At 38.2% G+C, this 26,622-nt stretch overlaps 1 protein-coding gene across 9 annotated transcripts in view; it reads right to left on the reverse strand.

Moving 5' to 3' along the window:
• Positions 1 to 6,047: 6,047 nt before the first annotated feature.
• Positions 6,048 to 26,622, reverse strand: part of LOC145507206 (uncharacterized) — an 83,725-nt gene continuing 63,150 nt past the window's right edge. For 3 of the 9 annotated variants that reach the window (XR_014054683.1, XR_014054685.1, XR_014054684.1), the window contains 5 exons: positions 16,024 to 16,108; positions 13,934 to 14,167; positions 11,998 to 12,429; positions 10,443 to 10,538; positions 6,051 to 6,164 (listed from right to left, as the gene is read on the reverse strand). The gene's annotated coding sequence lies outside the window, so the exon portion shown is untranslated. Of the gene's footprint in view, positions 6,165 to 10,442; positions 10,539 to 11,997; positions 12,430 to 13,933; positions 14,168 to 14,493; positions 14,738 to 16,023; positions 16,109 to 26,622 lie in introns of all 9 variants that reach the window. The other 6 variants (XR_014054689.1, XM_081493260.1, XR_014054686.1 and 3 more) reach the window with 4 other exon arrangements.

The following is a 26,622-nucleotide window of genomic DNA, read 5'->3' on the forward strand; positions in this document are numbered from 1 at the left end:
TAAAACAAAAAATATATTTAAAACTATGAATCTTTTATTTATATGTGTGAATGATGTTTGTTTTTCGATGTTAATAATAAAAAGAACTTGATTAATTTGCTAAGATGGAGATATGTAACCACATTGTTTGAATGTGTTTCATAAACTCTGATTTCATTTTTGCATGTGCTTAGAAATCATGTGGGTCTTCCCTGGTGGCTCAAACAGTAAAGAATCTGCCTGCAATGTGGGAGACCTGGGTTTGGTCCCTGGGTTGGGAAGATCCACTGGAGGAGGGCCTGGCAACCCACTCCAGTATTCTTACCTGGAGAATGCCCATGGACAGAGGAGCCTGTTGGGCTATAGTCCATGGGGTTGCAAAGAGTCAGAGATGATAAAGACTAAGCACACACACACAGAAATCACATGTTTCTCTTTCTCCATCAAAAAAAAAAAATCAAAAGACAAGCAAAGGTGATCACCCGAGTCTCTTCATCCCCCTCAAGTTTCTTTTTGAGTATTCACTGACCATGTTGGGAACATCCAGAGAGAAACAATTTGAGAAAAGTCTTTAGTGACGGTTACTGTTTCTAGAATTATTGTGAGATGCAGGCAGCAGTGGGATTCTGTCTAAAGGACAATAAATTTTACTTGCTTGTTTTTTATAATCCTTGAACTCAATAACATTTCTTTTTAGTATTTTTCTCTCCAAGCTTTAAATAGACTACAAAGACAGTCAAGCCTATCATTTGGTCATCCTAATGCACACAGCACTTTTGTATATGCTAAATATTATTGTAGAGGCCAAGAAGAACATCTGCTTTTGAAAATTACCAACATTCCTAAGCTTGTAGAGCTTTAAAGTGTGGTAGAATTTCCACTCAACAGTGAACCACCCACACAGTTTTTCAAATATCTCAAAAAAAAAAAAAATCTCCCAGAATACTATTGTTCATGGGGAGCTTTTGAAATAAATACTCTGAAAGAAAGCAAGCTGGCATTACATATTTACATGTGGATTGTTATGCTTTGAGATTTTATAATATGAGCATATAAATTAAATTCTTATTCAGAATATTACTACAGGGTTGTATAAGAACAATATTTCAACTGTCTCCCTTTTCCCAGCAAAAATTTCCATTTTAATCATGAAAGATTCCATAGTTCAGCCAAGTTCTTTCACATTCTTGTCTATTTTGAAAGGATGGTGTAACCATACTTATAAAAGCAGCTATGTATGTGAGATAATAAAAGGAAGATTTTCCTCTTTAGTCTCTGTGTTTTATATTTTTCAGAATGCAAAATGCATAAAATTGAAAAGGAAATAATACTGAAAAGGAATATTATTACCATATAAATATCCTACTTTTTGAAGAGGGAGGACTTGAAAGAGGATAAAAAAGAAATTTTAAGCTTGATAAGTTAATAAAAGAAATCAGTCACCAATCACCTTTGTAAATAACTTATAGAAACAAAATGGGAAATAACTCTAATGTTTTGTGGGAATTGCTCTTTATCCTACAATAGCAAATGTTTAGAAAGCATTTCTGAAATAAGTCTTCAAATTTAGCCTAGAGACTAACTTATTCCATGGTGATTAACTCACCTTAGGTTTTAAAGTGTTCAGAGCTTACGGAGAAAAAAAATCTCATATAATGATTGATACATACCTGGTAGCACTCAGTTGTAGTTTTTGTCCCTTTTGACTCTGACCCAAAGGTAATACTTCAGTTTCTAGTCCAACTATGTTGCTGTCTTTCCCCTAACTATGAGTTTGAGCACATGGAGTATTCTTGAAAGCAAAAAATATCTGGGGCTTCCGAACCCAAGTAGAATAGATATTTGATTAAATTAAATAAAATCTCTCTCTGTCTCTCTTTGAACTGACTAAAGAAGATACCTATTTTTATTTGTTTTTTTGCTTTTTTATTATTCACCCTACTATCTCATTTCTCTTCTTCTGGAAAAATCATTTCCATTTTTGTTTGGGATCCCTACCATATGAATCTGGTGAAGCTGTTGATCACCCTGCTCTACCACACAAGGCACAGAGTAACTGCAGACTATGGCATCCATTCCCTCTAATAATGCTCGTCCAAAGGGGTATGCAAGTGATTGTCTGAGTCAAACCCAGCCCTTCTCTGGGTCTTTTCTAAAGTTGGAAGAGGAGAGCTTGCATTCTGCTCTACTTGCAGACAGATTTACCACATGAAGGACAATGTCCAAAGGAAATGAGGATGAGAATAACACACATAGATGTGTCGAGACAACACTTGGAAGCAGGCACTGATGACATTACTTGAAACCAGCTGTTCCAAAAGCCAGCACCCACTTTATACATATGTGAGTCAAAAATTTCTCTCTTTAAATGTAATCTTCTTTCAGATGCATTTTTTGCTTCTTGCAATGGAAAGAGTCCCAATGAATACATTGATCATTTAGCAGCAATCATCTAGTGTTTATTCCACTGTAAGTTTCAACTGAGTTAAATAATTGTGTATCTACCAAGGCATGAAGTTACACTTTAACTGGTAAAATTTGTGATTTAAGTGGTAAGGTTTGCCATTTTGAAAGAAGAGGTTGTTCATAAAGGTTTTTAAATGGGCCTACCTTCTGTTACTATTGACATATTTTGCTAGAAAATGGAGACTTTTATTGGTTGAAGGAGACAGAAACAAGGGTATATATCAAGAAATCTCTCAGAACCACTGGTCAGATTTACCATAGCTGTCATTCAGGTGTGCTTTTGTGAGGAACTGAAAGGCTGATTGCCAATGTCCTATTTATATGACACCCAGATGTGGCAAGAAAGAACATCAGCTGTAACTTGGAGACCAAATCCAGGTTGAGTCTAAGAAAAGAGTTATTGGACCCTGTTGTAACATGGAGCTCAGCAAAGTTTAGATGTCTTCAGTTTTGAGGACTATGTTTCTGCCACATTGTTCACCTTGATCCGCCCCACACCCCCCTACCCTTCATTCTCCTCCAACTGCCTTCTCGCCCTGACTTCAAGTCCCCAAGTCCCTGAATTTTTTCTGGCTCTTGACAACCTCCTTTGAATATCATACATTTGTCTGCAACTGAGCTGCCTGGGATCTCTGCCCAGGACATACTACAACAAAAATTGGGCAGTTCCTTCATCAGTGTGAAAAAATACATTTAAAGTCCTTTCTGTGGAAAACTAGAGTAACGTTGAAGAACTCTTTTGTATTAAGACAGACTGAAGGACTGAAGTTTGGGGGATAGACACATACACTCTGCTATATTTAAAATAGATAACCAACAAGGACCTGTGCTGTTCTTAGTCACTCGGTTGTGTCCGACTTTTTGCCACCCCATGGACTGTAACCCGATAGGCTCCTCTGTCCATGGGGATTCTCCAGGCAAGAATACTGGAGTGGGTTGCCATGCGCTCCTCCAGGGGATCTTCCCAACCCAGGGATTGAACCTAGGTTTTCTGCATTGCAGGCGGATTCTTTACCATCTTAGTGACCAGGGAAGCCCAGCAAGGACCTACTTTATAGCAAAAGTAGCACTGCTCTATATTCTGCTACTGCTAAGTCGCTTCAGTCATGTCCGACTCTGTGCGACCCCATAGACGGCAGCCCACCAGGCTCCGCCGTCCCTGGGATTTTCCAGGCAAGAATACTGGAGGGGTTTGCCATTTCCCTCTCCAGTGCATGAAAGGGAAAAGTGAAAGTGAAGTCACTCAGTCGTGTCAGACTCTCAGCGACCCCATGGACTGTAGCCCACCAGGCTCCTCCGTCCATGGGATTTTCCAGGCAAGAATACTGGAGTGGGGTGCCATTGCCTGCTCTATATTCTACAATAACCTAAATGGGAAAAGAATTTGAAAAAGAATAGATACATGTATATGTATAACTTAATCACTTTGCTGTACACCTGAAACTAATGCAACATTTTTGATCAGTTGTGCTCCAATATAAAATAAAGATTAAAAAAAAAACAGACTGAAGTTAAAATTCTGTCTCTGTTACTGACTAGCACTGTAGTTGGAGACAACAGTAATGTTGTAGACATAAGAATTAAATAAAATAATGCATGAAATGCCAAATATTCTGCCTGCATAGATTATCAATGACGGAGTAGGAGTAGGAAATGGCAACCCACTCCAGTATTCTTGCTTGGAAAATTTCATGAACAGAGAAGCGATTGCAAAGAGTTGGATATGACTGAGCAACTGAGCACATAGATTGTCAATGAAATATATATCATCAATATTTTTAAACAGTAGTCCCCAAAGGGCTACTCAATTGAGCTCCATTTCACAACAAAAAGAAATAAGCCTGTGCAGTTTCTCTTCCTAAATCTAAGGTCCTGGGGCTCTTTTTGTTCTTCATGCCCCTTTATCACCAAGTTCCTACAACACATTCATACCTTCGACCACAGTCAGAAGGCAAACACTGTATTCCACACAGTAAAAAGGTAAGACTTAGCACCCATAGGATGCAGTGCATAATATGAAATACTGTAGTTGACCCAGGTTGCTACCACCAAATCTAACAACTTTTTGTTAGTTTGTTCATTTTAGGAAATTGTGAGCCAGAAGCAGCAGTGTTTGCTTTGTTGAGATGTTCTGATCTATAACAATATCTTTCGTTTCTTTAAGGAAGAGCCCTGATCATCTTCTCTGAGCTGGTCTGTCCTCTTCCCACATAGTAGATGCAATTCAACAGAGTAAAAATGGCTGAGAAAACTCATGTGAGTCATTCTCAGGAATCTAGAGTTATTTTAAAGGAGAGAATAATGCAGCATTGCAGAGTATGGAGATTTGGATCCTGACTTTGAGAATTTCTTGCTTAGTGACACCAGGCATATTACTTTCTCTGTGCCTCTGCTTTTTTTCCTTGCAAAATAGGAAAACAATGCTGTTTGTGAGGATAAAATGAATCAATAAATGTGAAGCACTTGACATCTAGTGATGACTCAATGAATACTGTTATGATTCTATGGAGGCCAGTGTGAATATTATGATTATCTTCGAAGACTTGGCTACCCACTTTCATTTCCTGTTTCCTATAAGTTTTGGAAGCATTAGGTAGTACTTAACTATCCTTAGAGGTAATGAGCTACTTGAAAGTTTTAGGGGATGTCCAAGTAGGTTAGTATTACATGATACTTCACTCGAAGCAATTATATTTCAGGGCTCAAGGGCAGTGTGTTCCCATGTTTAATGAGGAAAGTTTTCAGAACTGCTTTTGTGAACTGTTGGAAATCTGAGGTTTAGTTCTTTAAAGGAGAGAGTAGCTGTCATTAAACCAAGCAAGTCTGAAGGTTTTTCAGGGAGCATTTTGGTGCAGCTTTTGTAACATTTCGTTAAGCGAGCAGCCCCAAAGTATTTAATTTAGCCTAATTACTACCACCAAATCGAACGAGTTTGTTCTTTTTAGGAATTTGTGAGCCAGAAGAGCAGAATTTGCTTTGTTGAGATGTTCTGATCTATAATAATGTCTCCTCATTCTTGGAACTGGCCAAGCCTGAAATGCTGTACTTGGAGGATAGAGTCACTTTACAAAGAAAAGAAAACAGAACATAGTGTAACTCCATTTTAAGGTACTTCTAATAAGCAAATCTTAGGAGACACTGACTTCAAAATGGCCACTCTGGGTTTAACTAGTTTAGCACCAGCCATTCCTGTGAGGTACTCGTTGAAAGACTCTCATTCTACAGTAAGCAAAAAGATCCAAAAGAAGCCTGCTGCCAACAATAAAATGAAAAATCAACCCACGAAAAGAAGATATTTGCCAATGATAGATCCAATAAGGAGTTAATATAAAATATATACACAGAACTCATACAACTCAACATCAAGAAAATCAACAGTCTGGCTGAAAAATTAGGCAGAGGAGCTGAACAGCCATATTTTCCAAAGAAGACATACAGATGGCCAACAGACACATGAAAAGACTCTTGACATCACTAGTCATGAGGGAAATGCAGATCAAAACCACATGAGATACCAGCTCACACCTGCCAGAAGGGCTGTTATCAAAAAGACAACAAATGGCAAGTGTTGGCAAGGATGTGGAGAAAAGGGAAACTTCACGCACTGTTGGTGAGAATGTGTATTGATACAGCCACTATGGGAAATAGTTTGGAGGCTCCTCAGAACATTAAAAATAGATCTGCCATATGATCCAGCAATTTCACTTCTGGGCATTTACCTGAAGAAAAGCAAACAAAAATTTGAAAAGATATATGCACCCCGATACTTATTGCAGCATTATTTAAAATAGCCAAGTTATGTAAGCAACCTAAGTTTTTATTAATGAATGAATCGACAAAGGAGATGTTGTATATATATATATAAATACACACACACATTTATATTATATACCACTATATATACATATGGCTATACTATAAAAATGTTTACTTTGTAGCCTATGATTTTGGAAAATTCATTTATTAATGATAATATTTTTGGAGATTCATTTAGATTTTCAATGTGAAAAATATCTATAAATAATAGTTTTTATTCTTTCCAATTTTATTTGCTCATTTCTTTTACTGTTTGAGTATTCTGGCTAGGACTTCTGGTACAATGTTTTTTAGTAGTGGTCAAAGTAGACAACCTTAATTTATTCTCTAACTCAGTTGGAAAGCATTTACATTTCACTACAGTATGATGTTAAATTTTTTTAGATATTCTTTATCAAATAAAAGTTCCTTTGTATTCCTCGTTTGATAAGAGAGTAAGTAAGTAAGCGAGGTAAGTGAGGCTTGAGTTGTCAAATATATTTTCCTCATCTAAGAAGCATTAAGATGATCTTATTCATTTTCTCTTTTATTCTGTTAATATAAGAAAGGATGAATCAGATCCTCTGCTTTTCAAATGTTAATCTAATCTTGAAGTTTTAGATTATGTCCCCTTTGTCATTATATTGTTTGGTGGTGGTGGTTTAGTCGCTAAGTCATGTCCGACTCTTGCAACCCCATGGACTGTAGCCCGCCAGGCTCCTCTGTCCATGGGATTCTCCAGGCAAGAATACTAGAGTCGGTTGCCACTTCCTTCTCCAAGGAATCTTCCCAACGCAGGAATCGAAACTGGGTCTCCTGCATGGCAGGCAGATTCTTTACCAACTGAGCTACAGGGAATTATTCGTGTTCAAAGAACATAGTTATGATTTCCTTTTTTTTTTACATTTGTTGTTTGCTTTATGGCTGGAAGTATACACACATAGAATTGTCATACTTTTCCGTTGAATTGACCTTCTCATTGTGTAATATCTCTCATCTTCAGCAATACTTCTTGACTTATAATCTAATTTTTAAGATATGAATTTGCTATGCCACATTTCTTTTAGCTTTTTGTGTGTATACTCTTTTACTTTAATTCTTTCTGTGCACTAATTATTTATTTATTTAGTTCTCTAATTTTTAAAGCATGCCTCTTGTATCTGTATCTCTATCTATGCCTGTATCACCTATATCTGTGTGTTGTTTTATGTGTGTTATCCTGTTTAATAAGTAAAGGGAAAGGTTTCTCAGAGGAAGTTATTGAGTTTTACTTCAAAAATGTTTTTTAAACAATTTTTATTGAAATATAGCTGATTTATAATATTTTGTTAATTTCAGGGGTACAGCAAAGTGATTCAGTTACATGCACATTTATTTTTTAGGTTCTTTTCTGTTATATGTTATTACAGGATATTGAGTACAGTTCCCTATGTAATACAATAGGTCCTTGTTGTTTATCTATTCTATAAATAGTGCTGTGTATACTTTAATCGCAAACTCCTAATCTAACACTCCTCCCTTTCCTCTTTGGTAACCTTGAAAGAAAGAAAGTGAAGTCGCTCAGTCATGTCCGACTCTTTGCCACTCCATGGACTGTAGCCTGCCAAGCTCCTCCACCCATGGGATTTTCCAGGCAAGAATACTGGAGTGGGTTGCCATTTCCTTCTTCAGGGGATCTTCCTGACCCAGGGATCGAACCCTTGTCTCCCCCACCGCAGGCAGACTCTTTACTGTCTGAGCCACCAGGGTAACTTTGTTTCTTTTCTATGTCTGTGAGCTTGTTTCTATCTTGTAAATAAGTTCATTTGTATTGCATTTTAGATTCCACATATAAATGATATCATATGCTATTTGTTTTTCTCTGTCTGGCTTACTCCACTTACTTCACTTTTAAATAATCTCTAGGTCCATCCATGTTGCTACAATTGGCATTTAGTCAGTTCAATCACTCAGTCATGTCCGACTCTTTGCATGGACTGTAGCACACCAGGCTTCCCTGTCCATCATCTACTCCCGGAGCTTGCTCAAACTCATGTCCATTGAGTCAGTGATGCCATCCAACCATCTCATCCTCTGTCGTCCCCTTCTCCTCCCACCGTCAATCTTTCCCAGCATCAGGGCCTTTTCCAGTGAGTCAGTTCTTCACATCAGGTGGCCAAAGTATTGGAATTTCAGCTTCAGCATCAGTCCCTCCAATGAATATTCAGGACTGATTTCCTTTAGGATTGACTGGTTTGATCTCCTTGCAGTCCAGTTGGCATTACTTCATTCTTTTTATGGCTGATTAGTATTCCATTTGTATATATGTACTACATCTTCTTTACCCACTACTCAGCTGATGGACACTTAGGTTGCTTCCATGACTTGGCAACGCTAAATAATACTGCTATGAACATTGGGGTACGTGTGCTTTTTCTAGCAGGGCTTTAATATAACCCTTGTGGTCTTCTAATACCTGCTTACTGCTCTGTAATCTCAGCCACCATGATAACTCTTCCACTTTGGAAAGTATAGATAGAAAAGGAAGATAAGATTGGAAGAAAAGCGAGTATGGGAAGATAAAGCAAGAGAGGAAGTGAAAGGAAGATGGGGAGAAAAATGTGCCATTATTTTTTAAAGATTTTTCTTCCTCTACTCTTTCTTTTTTTCTTCTATAACTCAAGTTATACACGTTTGGCCTTCCCAATAATCCCTTGTTTCTTGCCCTCTTCATTATTCCATCCTTTTGTTCTCTCATGCCTCCGCTGGATATATTCTTCTGACATATTTTCTAGTTCACTAAGCTTCTGTTATGTGTTGTTCACTATTAACCATAGCCACTTCTTAGTTTCATTACTGTATTTCCTTTTTTTTCCCCAAAGCATATCTTCTTACAAAGCAGAGCTCTTCTTTTCCCAAATATTTTGATATTAATTCCCTTTTGTTTTACTTGAGGAACAATTATAACAATAGTTCAGACCTTAATTGATAATAACCAATACTTAATACAAAAATAATTTTGCATCTCATTTCTTTAGGGGTTTCTTCCCTTAACTAGGATAATGATTGTGCCTAGATAGCATCAAAACACCAGAGCAATTTGTCCACTTGATTAAATCTGATTAATAAAAAAAATTAAAATACATAGGAAAAAGTATTTAAGTTTTTCTTAAATGAATACCAATATTTTCTTATTCTGTAGATACTACATTATTATCCCTTTTAGAATAGGTAGATAGCAATTACTTTGTCCCAAATTGCAACGTTTATATTTTCCAAAAATGCTTCTACTCTGAGTCTCCTTACAATCCGGAGGCCAGAATGTTCAAGCGGAACCTACTTCTTTGGTATCAGTTAGTTATTTAAAGGTGCATGCCTGCTTGAAACTGGGCCAATCAGAGCTCTTCTCCGGGGTTTTAAAATTCTGGATTGGAGAGACCAGATTCCATGTTTCCTTTAATCTCAAGATTGAATCTCAAATTCTGAATAGGGCGAAAAATACACTCTGTCCTTCTGGAGAAGGAAATGGCAACCCACTCCAGTATTCTTGCTTAGAGATGCCTATGGACGGAGGGGCCTGGTGGGCTGCTGTACATGGGGTCGCACAGAGTTGGACACGACTGAAGCGACGTAGCAGCAGCAGCAGCATACTCTATCCTGGAGAAGAAGCTGGTTCATAGCAGATACAGAGAACGGAGAAGGCAATGGCACCTCACTCCAGTACTCCTGCCTGGAAAATCGCATGGACGGAGGAGCCTGGTAAGCTGCAGTCCATGAGATCGCGAAAAGTCGGACACGACTGAACGACTTCACTTTCATGCATTGGAGAAGGAAATGGTAACCCCCTGCAGTGTTCTTGTCTGGAGACCCCCAGGGACAGCGGAGCCTGGTGGGCTGCCATCTATGGGGTCGCACAGAGTCGGACATGACTGAAGCGACTTAGCAGCAGCAGCAGCAGATACAGAGAAAACCAATAAACAGAAATGGAGTCACCTAGCAGAGGTCCTCAATCTTTTTGGCACCAGGGACTGATTTCATGGAAGCTAATTTTTCCATGAACCAGGGTGGGGGAGGATGGTTTGGGGATGATTCAAGCATATTATATTTATTGTGTACTTTATTTCTATTATTATTACATAAACTCCACCTCACATCATCAGGCATTAGATCCCAAATATTGAAGACCCCTGACCTAAAGGACTCCCTGTTCACCCTTTGGTTACCTGAGTCAATAAATTCTTCTTTACCTAAGTGTGGTTTCTGCCAGCCACAACCAGAAGAGTTCTGAGTACAGCATTCTCTTTTTCTTTTCCTGAGGACTGAATTTATAGTTTGAATCATTATGACTTAATCCAAACATCATTTGTATTTCAAAAGTATTTCTAAATTTCACATCTATTACTTCAATAGAAGCATCTTAGTATATTGGAAAGAATACAGGGGAGAAGTTTCAAGTTCCAGAAAGTTAATTTTCCTCTCCTAGCCTCTGATTTCTCACCTATGTAATGGAGTGAATATTTGCATATCACACAGTATGTGGCAAAGACTAACTGAATTGATAACTGAAAAAAAAATCCTGGAAAGCACTAGATTATGAAAGGAAGACAAGGCAAGGAAGATAGTTTTTTTTCAAAGAGAAGGCAACGTTAGAGAATTCAATAAATCAAATGTAAGATGGTGCTATGAACACAGCTAGTACCTCACTCAGTTGCACACTGTGGGCTTCTCTTTTGGTTTCCAAAGCTATGGTGCTTTCTCATCTCTTGTGAGTAAGAACAGGTTGTAAGTGAGATAAATCTAAGGCATATTCTACATGGTTCCTCAGTGGGAACTCCAACTATCCTAAGTGGTAACCAGCTAAATAAGACACGCTTTACAGCCTTTCCCCCTTCTATATTACTCTCTGTGCTCTCTCCCTTCTGCTTGTCCCAATCTTGTCCCATATAAACTACTTGCAACCCAGATGACATCACTCAGATGCTACTTTCAGGGGACTCAGGAATAAGACAGCACAGAAAATGTTTAATCACCTGAATCAGCCAAAAGAATAAAGAGCATTGACAATACTAATATTTGCCAATACTAATATTTGAGGACTCATTGGACTCCCAAATATGACTATGAACCCCCAGGAAACATAAAATTTTAGTTTAATAAATGCAATTATATTAAACAAATGTAATAAAAAAATTCTATTTGGTCTTAGAATGAAGATTGATGTACGTAAATGCACATGCAAATAAACCCATACACACATTATCAAACAGTTTGTGGGAAGTATTTCCAGATCATTCTTGTTTGTGGTATTAGTTGTCTGATCCTAGTGGGTAGCAACAAGGAAGATGTTTGTTCACCTCAGATGAATTTATAAATTAGGTGAGTAGATGGACAGTTAAGAGAAGGGCTATTTTAGTGTCCATTTATAAATAAAATATTTCTAATTTTGTTAAAATACCATTAGACATACTAGAATTAAACAAGGAAGGAGGTGCATATCTTTCTTTCAAGAAGTCAGTTTCTTTCTTCCTCTGAACCCAAAACTACCCACTGTTCCCTCTTACTATCCTGCTTTAGAATCAGCTATCAAAGTATTTCATGAAATAGGATCAATTTTGATGTATTTGGGATGAGACTGCTGTAATATAACTCTGATTGTGCTGCCAAAGAAAATAACATATTTTCCAAAGGGAGAATACTTATGTGTAAGGTAAATCTGATACCATAGTTTTTTTGGAAGGGTATTATTTTTTAATTACTAATGAATATTTTTCCTCTTACCTTCCCTTTTCCTCTTTGACCTTTCCCCTCCTCAAGCAAGCAGGCATTTTATGGAGAAAATGTAGAACAGCAGGTAGAAAAAAGTCTCTTTTGCTCCTCTGTCGCTGTTGTTCAGTTGCTAAGTCACGTCCTACTCTTCGAGGTCCCATGAACTATAGCACAGTAGGCTCCTCGGTCCTCCACTATCCCCAGTGTTTACTCAAATTCAGGTCCACTGAGTCAGGGGTGCTAACTAACCATCTCATCTTCTGCTGTCCCCTTCTCCTTGTTGCCTTCAATCTTTCCCAGCATCAGAGTCTTTTCCAATAATTCAGCTCTTTGCATCAGGTGGCCAAAGTAGTGGACAGCAACAGTCCTTCCAATGAATATTCAGGGTGGATTTCTGTTAGGATTGACTGCTTTGATCTCCTCATAGGACTATGTTTAATCAGTCTGTTTAAAGCATAAAGAGACATTTCTAACTTTTATTAAATGATATAGAAGACAGTGAAATAGTATTAAACACACTTATACTTGAATAAACATAGGAGGTTCAGATTTCATTTTAGTCAGCTATTTTTTTTATTAAGCCCTAAACCAAATGTATCATATCAACTTCCTCTCCTCAGAAGAACAAAAATTACTCATAATATTTATGAAAGATGTAAGAAAAAATATGAGAAAGAATAACCCTCCCACCCTACACACCACCGCAAAAACATTCCCTGTGTGTGTGAGAGAGGAGTCAGAAGGGACGCAATGAGTGCACTGTGAGTGGTCCATGATGAAAGGTCTTCCATCTTGCTTCTGTGACTGAGCCTCAGAGAGGCAGGAAAACAAAACCCCGAGGGCCTTGTGGCGCCCAAGAAAGAGGAAAGACACATGTCTCCTTTCCCGGTTCCACCTCTGAGAAAGGATGTGCATGCGTGCTCAGTCACATCCAACTCTTTGTGACCCCGTAGACTATAGCCTGCCAGGCTCCCCTGTCCATGGGATGCTCCAGGCAAGAATACTGGAGTGGGTTGCCATGCCTTCCTCCAGGGGATCTTCCCTACCCCAGGGATCAAACCTGTGTCTCTTACCTTTTGTCTCCAGCATTAGCAGGCAGGCTCTCTACTACTAGTGTCGCCTGGGAAGCCCCTTGAGAAAGGGCAAGGCCCCAGAAAATGGAATTGACTGAGTAGCCTTCCTCAGCACACAAGACCTTAAAACAGACCAGCTAGGATTTCCACATTCTGTGGAAAGAAAAACTGATAATTTATATGCATCTGGCAGGAACACAGAAGTAATGGCAACAGTTGCTGGTCCTGATGGGGTCTTGTTGACAACAACCAGGGAAAACTCTGGGATATGCAGGGGTCAGTGACTGAGACTCAGGTGGAACGATGGACATCTCTGCGTGTTCCAGTGCCCACAGCAAACAACAGGCCAGATGCCTCCCCTCTGACTCCCCAAAGTCTTGTCACTATGCAAATCCTGTGGACAGAGGAGCCTGGAGATCTGCATTCCATGGGAATGTAGTAAAAAGAGCCAGACACGACTTAGCAACTAAACAACAAACAAGACCAAAACTTCCTAAAGCTTCAGTGCAACTCAGAGGGAAAATAGAGGGGATGCTGAGTTGGCTGAGATTAAGTTTTCATTCACCTCTCTGAAAAAGTTAGGACTCAAAATAAAAATTATTTTAGATTTTAGAAAATAAAGGATTTTTTCAATATTGTTGAATGTGCATGAAGATATGATATACATGCTGATCACAACTGTATTTTTCATAGAAATTTTGCTTGGTGAAATGATATATTTCTTCTCTCTTCTAGATGAGAAAATATAATAAAAATAATCTCCTTACAAAAAACATTAATGTGACTTTTTATTTTTTTAACTATTGTCAAACCAGAAAAAAAAATCAGAACCCCCAAACATGTTGAAGGATTAAAAGAAACTGAAGACTGCTTACTTCTTTTGACTTTTGCCTTCTTTATCTGGGAACAGGCTGTCATCATGACAGTTCTGCTTCTGTACTTGTAGGCCTAAAACTCACATATTGTCTCCATATTACTAAAAGCTTTTGGTCTGATTCATTAATGTCACACTGAAGAAAGATGGTTGTATTTTTGCTTGATTCTCATGTACCATTTGACAGCCTCCCACTCAGAGAGAACTGGCAGGCTGGCTGGGTAGTTACTGTGCTCTGCAAAGGGAATTATTACAAGGAAATATTCATTCAACAGGAAAGGAAAAATGAAACTCACAGATTTCAGCATAACATGAATTGATTTGCTTCAGACAGTGAAAATCTCCATGTTAGAGAATTAAGATCCTTCTCATTTAAATTCTTTTGCATTTTCTTTAAAGAAGTGAATTCTCCTTCATTAAGAAAATAGGAATCATCTATCTACCTTTCCTCCTCTATATGTATAATTATTACTTAAATTATGATAATTGTGCTTAAGAAATATCAGCCCTGATTTATCCCCATATGGTGCCCCACTCCCCAGCATTTACATTACCACTCACACTTTCACACAGTTGGCCTCTCTGTAGCCTTGTCCTTTGCAATGTGACCTTGCAGATTCTTCCATCAAGAGTTAAGTCTATTTCTAAACACCATGAGTCTGGGCTGGCTTTGTGACTTCTTCAGCCAACAGAATGCAGCAGAATTGACACTATACCACTTTTGAGCTTTGACTTCAGCGGTCATGCATTGCTTCTGCTTTTTCTCTTTAAAGCATGCCACCATGCCACTGACATGTGAATAAACCTGGATCATAATGAAAGTTAAGGCTTTGACATATGAGTTTTGGAGGAATATGGTTCAGCCTGTAACTGTCTCAAGAGGTTGTATAGTTAAACCACTAAGGAAGATGTGTCTACATGTAGATTCTCCTAACAAAGGGGATCAAAAAACCTATTTTAAATATTGATAGAATTGATGATTGAACAATTGTGATAATAATTCATTTCTGTTCAGTAGTAGGTATTTTTATGTGTATACTTACAAATTTTAAATTCACTAAAATTAATTTTTATTTCAATTCAACATGTGTATTCTCTTCTGTTCAGTTAGGGAATGAGTGATTTGGGTATTATCAAGATTTCACTTCTTGAAGACAAAATGGTCATATCATTGCTTCTTCTCATTGCGTTTATTGATATTTATAATTGCCAAGACATTATCTAAAACCACTTGTAATACTGCTTAGAATCTCTAGAGATTCTTCTAGGCAACATTTGAAATTTTCTTAAATTAAATAACTGATTATGCATAGCATACTGTTTCCATGGTATCCACAAGATAAAATTCAGAAAAACTTATACCTCTTTTTCCAGAGGAGGAAAATGCACCTACAAAATTTTTCTTTTTAAAGAAAATTAAACAAATTTTAATTTGTTAAAATTAATAAAAGTATGTTAATTTTAGTTGATATAATTGATGTTTACATTAGCATAGGAGTTGATCTATGGTGTATGTACATGTGTGTATGCGTGTGTGTGTGTTTGTTAGTCGTGTGTGACTCTTTGTGACCCCATGGGCTGTAGCTTGCCAGACTCCCCTGCTCATGGAATTCTCCAAGCAAGGATACTGGTGTGGGTTGCCATGCCCTCCTCCAGGGGATCTTCCCAACCCAGGGATTGAACCCAGTCTCCTGAAATGCAGGCAGATTCTTTATTGACTGAGCCACCAGGGAAGCCCCATATGCATAGGTATGCTTACGTTAATATAACACACACAGACACACACACATATATATACACATAAATATATACAAAATATCTACATAGTATATATAAATATGGGCTTTCCAGGTGGCCCAGTGGCTCTGGAAGATTCCCTGGAGTAGGAAATGACAACTCACTGCAGTATTTTTGCTGGAGGATTCTATCGACAGAGGAGCCTAGCTGGCTATAGTCCATAGGGTCACAAAGAGTCGTACATGACAGCACACATGCACACACATTGCACATGGTTATTGTTTAGTTGCTCAACTGTGTTCAACTCTTTACAGCCCCATGGACTGCAACACACCAGGCTTCCCTGTCCTTTACCATCTCCTGGAGCTTGCTCAAAGTCATGTCCATTGAGTCCGTGATGCCATCCAGCCATCTCCTCCTCTGTCATCCGCTTCTCCTCCTGTACATTGCACATGCACATATATAAATACATATCCTATGTATTATATTATATACACTATGCTATATCTACACACATGTATATGTGTATACTATATATGTATATATCTGTATAGATATGGTAGAGTCATCTTTGTATAATGGTTTTAGTCACTTAGAGTATGCTGTACTGATCTGTCAGTTTTCTAACATTCTTGAATTAATTTTGTTGATTTACTTATTCTCTGAATGAAGAACTAGTGAGATCCTATAATGCTAAGTTAGGCACCACTCTAAATTCCAGCGATATGGTGGCAACCAAATAAGACAAAGACCCTGTTCCTAAGAATCTTAATATCTAGTAGGAAGATGACAAGGCAAAATGAATATGAAAGACACTGTCTAGTACCTCTGTGTGTTATGAAGAAAAATAAATCAAGATTTATTAGGAGGGGAACTCCTATTTTAACAGAAGAGTTGGGGACAGTATCTCTGACGACGTGTGATTTGAACAGAGATCTAATTGAACTAAGAGAACAAATTATACATATTACCTGGAGGAAGAAAGATACAGACAGAAGAAACAGCAAATGTCAAGGCCTGAAAGAGTCACAACTTTTTAGAAAACTTCTAGCTTAAGTAGTATTTCCTACTCCTTTATTGCTTTTTAAGAGTTTAATTGGTGTGTTTTACTTTCATTTTTGAATTATTTCTGTATTTTTTTAAAGTGAGCTTTAAAGTAGCAAGGAAACTTTGTATAAAGAGACTAAACAATGTTCTCCCTGGAGATCTGTAAGATTAGGGTGCATAGGAATTGAAAGAATGTGTCTGGCTTTTCCAGGTCATCACACTGTCCTGGAGCTGAATTAAAAGGGAGTTTGTATAACTGCTAGCCATGCTCTGCTCCTCTGTCTATCATTAATTTATTAATTTTTGGCACCTAACATAGTTCAGACTCTGTTAGAAGCAGAGAATAACTAATGGACAAGTAAGCCACCACAAAATTGTTTATTCCTACTTGAGATCAGTAAGGATATTTCAAATCCTAAAAGATCATGCTGTGAAAGTGCTACACTCAGTATGTCAGCAAATCTGGAAAACTCAGCAGTGGCCACAGGACTGGAAAAGGTCAGTTTTCATTCCAATCCCAAAGAAAGGCAATGCCAAAGAATGCTCAAACTACCACACAATTGCACTCATCTCACACGCTAGCAAAGTAATGCTCAAAAATCTCCAAGCCAGACTTCAGCAATACATGAACTGTGAACTTCCAGATGTTCAAGCTGGATTTAGAAAAGGCAGAGGAACCAGAGATCAAATTGCCAACATCTGCTGGATCATCGAAAAAGCAAGAGAGTTCCAAAAAAACATCTATTTCTGCTTTATTGACTATGCCAAAGTCTTTGACTGTGTGGATCACAATAAACTGTGGACAATTCTGAAAGAGATGGGAATACCAGACCACCTGACCTGCCTCTTGAGAAACCTGTATGCAGGTCAGGAAGCAACAGTTAGAACTGGACATGGAACAACACACTGGTTCCAAATAGGAAAAGGAGTATGTCAAGGCTGTGTATTGTCACCCTGCTTATTTAACTTCTATGCAGAGTACATCATGAGAAACGCTGGGCTGGAGGAAGCACAAGCTGGAATCAAGATTGCTGGGAGAAATATCAATAACCTCAGATATGCAGATGATACCACCCTTATGGCAGAAAGTGAAGAGGAACTAAAAAGCCTCTTGATGAAAGTGAAAGAGGAGAGTGAAAAAGTTGGCTTAAAGCTCAATGTTCAGAAAACTAAGATCATGGCATCTGGTCCCATCACTTCATGGGAAATAGATGGGGAAACAGTGGCTGACTTTATTTTTTGGGGGCTCCAAAATCACTGGAGATGGTGATTGCAGCCATGAAATTAAAAGATGCTTACTCCTTGGAAGGAAAGTTATGACCAACCTAGATAGCATATTAAAAAGCAGAGATATTACTTTGCTGACAAAGGTCTGTATAGTCAAGGGTATGGTTTTTCCAGTGGTCACGTATGGATGTGAGAGTTAGACAGTGAAGAAAGCTGAGCACCGAAGAATTGATACTTTTGAACTGTGGTGTTGGAGAAGACTCTTGAGAGTCCCTTGGAGACTCTCAAGGAGATCCAACCAGTCCATCCTAAAGGAGATCAGTCCTGGGTATTCATTGGAAGGACTAATATTGAAGCTGAAACTCCAATACTTTGGCCACCTCAAGCAAAGAGCTGACTCATTGGAAAAGACCCTGATGCTGGGAAAGGTTGAGGGCAGGAAGAGAAGGGGACGACAGAGGATGAGATGGCTGGATGGCATCGCCGACTTGATGGACATGGGTTTGGGTGGACTTAGGGAGTTGGTAATGGACAGGGAGCCTGGCATGCTGCAATTCATGGGGTCGCAAAGAGTCAGACACGCCTGAGTGACTGAACTGAACTGATACAGCTTATGCTTCAATTTTATGCTTCAATTTATGCTTCAAATTTACATTTTGTATATTGGGGAATTATTCATTCCATTGGTCAACAAAAAAGACAAAAATAAAATAATAATTAATTGGAATGTTTAAGGATTATGTAAGATAATATGTACAGTGCCTGAGGCACAATAATTACCAAACAAATGTTAGCCATAAATTTCTTATATTGGTAAATATGAAGCTCTAAATAAAAGTAGTTGAATTGAATAGAGTTATTCTGTTGAGCAGAATGCAACCTGGGTTACAGTCTGAAAATACAAAGGATGTTGTTAAAGTTATGGATAATTAAGTGGAAATAGCTCAATGAAGAGAAATGAAAACACCCAGCTGTCTGAGGACTATTCCTGCCATTTGAGGCTGACCCTGAGCAGCAGCCTTCCTCAATTCTCTTCCTGTCTGTGGCAAAGCTACTAGTTGCTTGCCCAGTATCCATCCTCCCACTTTCCTTTTCATTCTCAATTTTCTTTAAGTTATCATGCTTCATCTAAACAAAAGTATTACAATTCCCAGCATTCCTGGCATCCAGGGATGGTCAATAAAATGATATTAGAGTTTACGGGGTGAAGCGTTACGAAAGGTCCTTAGAAGAACGAAGGATTCAACTTGAACATGACTTTTACCCTTCAGTGTTCACCTTTCCCTTCTCCCGAACACAAACTCCATGTAGGATATGATGCAGCCATCTTATGATAGTGAGGTAACCATCTAAAATAAAAGCGAACTCAGGGGTGGTGAGATGGAAGGCTAGAATGACCTTGGCTCCGCGGTGGCATTGTTGTCAAATCTGCCCTAGATTTCCTACTCAGAACCTCTTGTTATGTATGCAAAGCCTACCTAAATTTGTTTAAGTAAGTGTTACATTTTGGGGGAAGTAAGCAGTAGTTTCTATTATTCATAGCTGAATGCATCCTGTAACCATTATAAGGTTTCTGTACTCTATTATCTACTTGAAAGCCTGATGTACCATCATAGTGGTGACTTTGATATTCTAGATGTGTAAGCAGTTACCCACATTACAAACTCTGCTTAACTGACAAATAAAATCTGTGGCTCTGTTTCAGTCTTATCTTCCCTTATAGACCTTTTACTCCAATAATTGCATGTACCTTACATGAACCCTAAATGTAAGCCTAACACGAGAGGGCTGGCCAAACCTCTTCTCGCGAAGTATGGTGAAAAGCATTTCCTCTGAAGGAATGCCTAACATAGTGACAGATACTCAGTTGGGACTCCGGGAACACATACATCTGAGGCTGCTGATGTCATTCAAACGAAAAACAGCTTCCTGCCACTCTTTAGTGACCACCAATGTGTCATTTAAGTGTAGAATTGGGGCTTTCTCACACCTGTGCATTTCCCAGTTTCAAGAAGTCTTGGTTATCAAACCAGAAATATCTGTTGGTTTTGCATAAATGAGTAAAACAGTTTTCATTTTCCTACAGTTAAGAGAGAAACAGTCTAGATGAATTTTTGATCCATACCTTTATTTTAGATATTTAAAAATGAATCTTTTATTTCTAACTTCATGAAAAGTTCTTTTAGTTGATTTTCTTAAAATGTTTCCTCTCCCCATCTTTTCCTCTGTTTATTCACTTCTAAAATGTAACTTGAAAAGTACACATGAGCAAAAATCTATTTTTACATACGTTTGGTTGAAAATCAAATGCTGAGGGGAAAAGCCAGATATCAATTGCACAGCCATAATTTAAATTTGGACTCTATTAGAGCATCATAGATCATCATAGATCATAGATTATATACCACTTCATTTAGATTGCTTTGATGTCAATAGGTGCCATTCTTAATTATCCATAACTCCTGGGAAGAATTTGTCAGAAATTGTGAGGCATCATTATTTTCCTAAGTTCTTCCAGTTCCTGTGCCTCAGTGTACCAACAAGTCTTTTCTCTTTTGACTTCTTTAATAGTAAAGCATCTATTTTTGGTTGTTATTTGGTCACTAAGTCATATCCAATAGCACCCTTTAGGCATATTTTATCACTTGCAGCGCTGAAGTCAGCACTTCCCTAGAGAGTCAAGCTTAGGATTCCTTCCAAGGAACTGCAGGAAAACCTGAAATAGTTGTGGGCAGAAAATCAGTGCTTACTGCATTTCTCTAGGTCAGCTGAAAAACTGCCACTGAACCCTGACATTTCCTTTTGAGCTAATCAGTAAGTTTTCTTTTAGAGATGAATGTATATGTATGCTGCAGATGTCTGACTTATCCTAGCCTAATTATCTGTAGATGTCTACTTAAGTAATGTGCTGTAGTAGAAATGGCATAGTCTTGGAGACACAAGACTCTGAGTCCTGCCAGTTCTTATTAACATGGCTTCAAACAAATAGCCCAAGTCCCATGAGTCTGTTCCTCATATGTGGAATGGGGTTAACAAGGCCTGCTCTATCTTATAGGACTGTCGGGAAGTTTGACAATGGGAAGATATATAAGAGTGCTATGTACACTATAAAGCACTGTGTGTGTGTGTGCTCAGTCATGTTCATGTCTGACTCTTTCTGACCCCATGGACTATAGCCCATTAGGCTTCTCTGTCCACGGGATTATCCAGGCAAGAATACTGGAAAGGGTTGTTATTTCCTCCTCCATGGGATCTTCCCAGTCCAGGGATCAAAACTAGGTCGCCCTCATTGCAGACAGATTCTTCCCCATTTGAGCCACCAGGGAGGCCCAGGTTGATCACTTAAGAACTGGGTTAATCTGTAAGAACATAGCCATGTGTTGGCAGCCTAACTGGGTCACCTGTATCTTCAGACTTCTATTAATTTTAGCCTTATTTCCCTATAATTAAAATGTGTCCAAAACATCTATCTTTCTAGCTATACACACACATACACACACACACACACACACACAATGGTAATAAAAGCCTTCTACCTGTGTACTTTGGGGCATTAGCTAAATTCTTTTGGGGATTCCCTATTGCCTTATTTCTGATTTACTCATTAACCTGGTTTCTTTCCCCTCTGTTATACTCCTCCATGTATATGAGGCTGCTCTCTCTAAGGTCTTAGGTGTTCAAGCTGGATTTAGAAAAGGCAGAGGAACCAGAGATCAAATTGCCAATATCTGCTGGATCGTTAAAAAAGCAAGAGAGTTCCAAAAAACCATCTACTTCTGCTTTATTGAATATGCCAAAGCCTTTGACTGTGTGGATCACAATAAACTGTGGAAAATTCTGAAAGAGATGGGAATACCAGACCATCTCATCTGCCTCCTGGGAAACCTGTATGCAGGTCAAGAAGCAAGAGTTAGAACTGGACATGGAACAACAGACTGGTTCCAAATTGGGATAGGAGTGCATCAAGGCTGTATATTATCACCCTGCTTATTTAACTTATATGCAGAGTACATCATGCGAAATGCTGGGCTGGATGAAGCACAAGCTGGAATCAAGATTGCTGGGAGAAATATCAATAACCTCAGATATGCAGATGACACCACCCTTATGGCAGAAAGGGAAGAACTAAAGAGCCTCTTGATGAAAGTGAAAGAGGAGAGTGGAAAAGCTCACTTAAAACTCATTTTAAAAAACTAAGATCATGGCATTCAGTCTCGTCACTTCATGGCAAACAGGGAAACAATGGAAACAGTGACAGACTTTATTTTCTTGGGCTTCAAAAATCATTGCAGATGGTGACTGCAACCATGAAATTAAAAGACGCTTGCTCCTTGGAAGAAATGCTATGACCAACAGCATATTAAAAAGGAGAGACATTACTTTGCCAACAAAGGTCCATCTAGTCAAAGCTATGGTTTTTCCAGTAGTCATGTATGGATGTGAGAGTTGGACTATAAAGAAGAATTGATGAAGAATTGATGCTTTTGAACTGTGGTGTTGGAGAAGACTCTTGAGAGTCTCTTTGACTGCAAGGAGATCCAACCTGTCATCCTAAAGGAAATCTGTCCTGAATATTCATTGGAAGGACTGATACTGAAACTGAAGCTCCAATACTTTGGCCACCTAATGTGAAGAACTGACTCACTGGCAAAGACCCTGATGCTGGGAAAGATTGAAGGCAGGAGGAGAAGGGGACAACAGGGGACGAGATGGTTGGATGGCATCACCAACTTGATGGACATGAGTTTGAGCAAGCTCCTGGAATTGGTGATGACAGGGAAGCCTGGCATGCTGCAGTCCATGGGGTTGCAAAGAATCAGACGCAACTGAACAACTGAACTGAACTGAAAGATGACAAATCGCTTATTACAATGCAAAATCAGCAAAAGGAAAAGGCGCATGAGGTCAAGTCCAGATGACAAATCACATAGGGAATGTAGTCAGATATTTCCATAGTTGACTTTTCCGTGGCATTTGATACCACTCCTTGAAGTTTGTCACCTTATATTTCTTTTGTAGGATCTTCTTCTGTCTACTTCTTACACACTGATATTCTCAATGAGTAAATGTTTAATTCTTTCTCCTCATGTCATAAATATTCCTTGGGTAAATAATAGACACCCTCCTACAAAACAATGATTCCTACATATATATATATATATGTATGTGTATTCCTACATATATTTAATATATGTATATTCCTACACATACACATATATATATGTGTGTATATATATATATCTTTTGTCAATGTCTCTGTCCTGGTTTCTAAGCCTGTGTTTCTTATTACCTATTAGATTACTCTCTCTGCAATATCCAACAGCTAACTTCAATATACTAGGTTTAAAAGGTAAATCATTTATCCCCAAATTTGTTTTTCAGAATTTTAAAATACACTGTTTAATAATGATACCATTCATCCATCCCATTAAAATATTCTGAACATTACTTTGGAATTTCCTTCTAATCAGCTGTTCCCTCTATTTCCACCAACGTTCAGTCTCTCTCTCCTTGTCACTCTGTTGGAGATTCCTGAACCACATCCAAGGCTTGCTTAGATGATTTTCTAGCAGGACTTGCAGGACTTGGGATACAATGGTACTCACAGCTAAGATTTATTACAATGCAAAATCAGCAAAAGGAAAAGGTACATGAGATTAAGTACAGATGAAACCAGGTGAAAGCTCCTGGGAGTCTGCTCCCTGTGGCTCCCACGGGACACATCTAATTTCTTCAGCATTGAATTGTGACAGCATATTTGGAATGTTGTCTACCAGGAAAGCTCATGAGACACTGAATGCCTAAAGTTCCTTCTGGAAACTGGTCATAGAGGTATTATCTGCCTGGCACATACCCATATTCCTCACCCCCCCCTCCCCGCACCCCGCCCCGCACCCCCCTCCCCCCACAGAGGGAAGGCTTCTCTTCAGCATAAACCATCTTGTCTGTATAAACAGTTTAGGCACAATGTGCCTTTCTAATCAGTTAGAGGATGTTGAGAATCATCCTGAGGCCCAGGTTTCCAGACACTGACCAAAGGCCAACCATGCACATAGGCCTTTCTATGAACACCAGTCTCAAGTCTGCTATGTAAACTCTCTTTTGCACATTGTTATTAACATTGAATGTCTTTCTGAAAAAACTATCAGTTCCCTGATTAAACTTTTTTGGTCTCTATTAACTTCACTCCAGGGCTTCCCTGGCGGCTCAGTGGTAAACAATCTGACTGCAATGCAGGACATGCTGGAGACACTGATTCAATCTCTGGGTCAGGAAGATCCCTGGAGGAGGGCGTGACAACCCACTCCAGTATTCTTGCTGGGAAAATCCCATGGACAGAGGAGCCTGGTGGGCTATGGTCCACAGTATTGCAAAGTCAGACACAACTGAAGCGACTGAGGACACATACAACTTCATTCTTAAAACCAAACTTGCATTTAATGATTAAAGTCTATTATAGGGCCTCACACATGGTAGGCACTGAATATGTTATATAATTGATAGGGAAAATGTACAAAATTTCTCATAATTTTGTCATTCTCTACGTTTTCCAGTGTCATCTCATCCTTCCCTAAAGCATGCTTGATATTTTAGACTTTCCAAACTCTGCTCTACTCATGTTTTCCCAGATGGGTGGGAAAGCTCTTTGCAATGGAAATTTCTTCTTCCTGAAGTATTCTTCCTTCCATTGCCCAAGGTTAAGCCCCAGCTGAAGAGTTAGCTCTTCCTTTCTCATCCTCTGTGATGTACTCTGTGCACAGTTAGAGTGCTTCCTGTGTTTCTCTGATATGGCCCCTATTACTTTAGAAGATTTAGGAACACATACAATGAGAATGAAGACGTTTTTATATGGAAGGGCAAATGGTCGCCTAGATAGATGACCACAAGGTATCAATAGTATTTATTTATTTGCCTGGTGACCTCACCACAGATAGAGATCAGACTCTTAGCCTTGTGTGCTCAGAAACTAGCCTCAGTCATGTCTCAGCTAATAAGAATAATTGGATAGAAAGATGCTAACTCACACTAAGAGACCTCACAGAGGCAATTTTGTTAATTTAAAATGAGAAAAATCTGTGAAGCCAATTTGACATTCACATTTATCTGATAAGTACATTTACTCCCCACAGATAAACTATGCTGAAAGCCAAATTATCAGGGAGATGCTTGAGAAGCATGGAATCAGAACAAGGGGATTTATATACATTGTATAATTTCAATATTTTATGGCATTAGGCTTCCTTAACTGGTCACAACAACCTCAGCATCAGGGGTGTGACTTCAGGCAGAGCATATAAACCTGTAAGCCTGATAAAACTCTTCCTGGATAGTATTTATACAACAACTACCAATTTTTGCCTGCCTCTTTTCTCTCTATATATGACTCTTTTTCTCTATATGTTTAAGTGGCTGACCTACCTCTTATCTAATTGGCACATTTTTTCTGATTTTATTATACTTAAATAAGACTGTAGTCTAAATTTTACTGGTCTGGAGGTGAGTACATTTCTTAAGGGGAAATTTGCAAATCTCTGCTTTGATAGATTGTGTTGATTTCTCAGGGCAGAAATCAATCGATTTTCTTATTCCTATTTTGTTTTTGAGGTGATGAGGAAACCTTGGCATTGTAACTGCTTCCTGATTTTATACATTTGATTTACTTGGAAATGTGTGACTCAGTTATCAAGGATCATGATTTATTAATTCTGATGTCTCAGTATCTAGCCCAGACTTTGATCACAAAAAATATGTTGCATAAATTAAAGGTAAGAATTTTCTTTGGTAGTGAAGTGGTGTTTATTTTATTTTATTTTATATTTTAAACTACCTTAAATAAAATTGTTATTTGAAATCTGTAGTAATTTTATTTATTTTAAATTATTTTAACAAGCAATTTTAACATTTTAGAATTTGTGATTTTTGAGTGTTCTTTTTAGGATGTGATATTCAATCAATTAATAATACATCAAGACAGAGAAAAAGAAAAAGTAGTTAAAAACAAGGTTCTTAGGTTATAACTCATTATGTTAAAATACTCATATATCAAAATTATACAACATATTGTGATAAATCTTTCAGTTTATATCAAAATGTTGAGTTTGTCAGGGGTATTCTGGGGTTCCCTGTGTTTTACTGAGATCTTGTTTTTGTAGTCACAGTGGCCATGTGCTGCAGGTATAATAGATCCATGGGCTAAGATGTATCATATACAATACAATTATTATCTACCTTACTACGCACAAAGTGGTGGACTAAACGAAGGTAGAAACGGGCAATGAAAACATCTGCTTACTAAATTGGAACAAAATAAGAGAATGAATGGCTGGCTTGCAAGATTAAGTCAAGGTGTGTTAAAACTCAATAAATGTGAAAGTAAAGAGGATTTCTTTTTTGTACATTTTTTGATAAGGGCCATTCTGACTGGTGTGAGGTGATACTTCACTGTAGTTTTGATTTGCATTTCTCTAACAATGATGTGCTTCCTTTCATGTGCCATCTGTATGTCTTCTTTAGAAAAATGTCTGTTTAGATCTTCTATCCATTTTTTTGACTGGGTTGCTTATTTGTTTTGATATCAAGCTGCATGAGCTGTTTGTATGTTTTGGAGATATTTTGGAGATTAATCCTTCGTTGTCTGCTTCATTTGCAAATATTTTCTCCCATTCTGAGGGTTGTCTT

The sequence above is a fragment of the Giraffa tippelskirchi genome, chromosome 5 (assembly GCF_054371585.1).
Source record: "Giraffa tippelskirchi isolate mGirTip1 chromosome 5, T2T-mGirTip1v1.2.pri, whole genome shotgun sequence".
NCBI classification, from domain to species: Eukaryota; Metazoa; Chordata; class Mammalia; order Artiodactyla; family Giraffidae; genus Giraffa; species Giraffa tippelskirchi.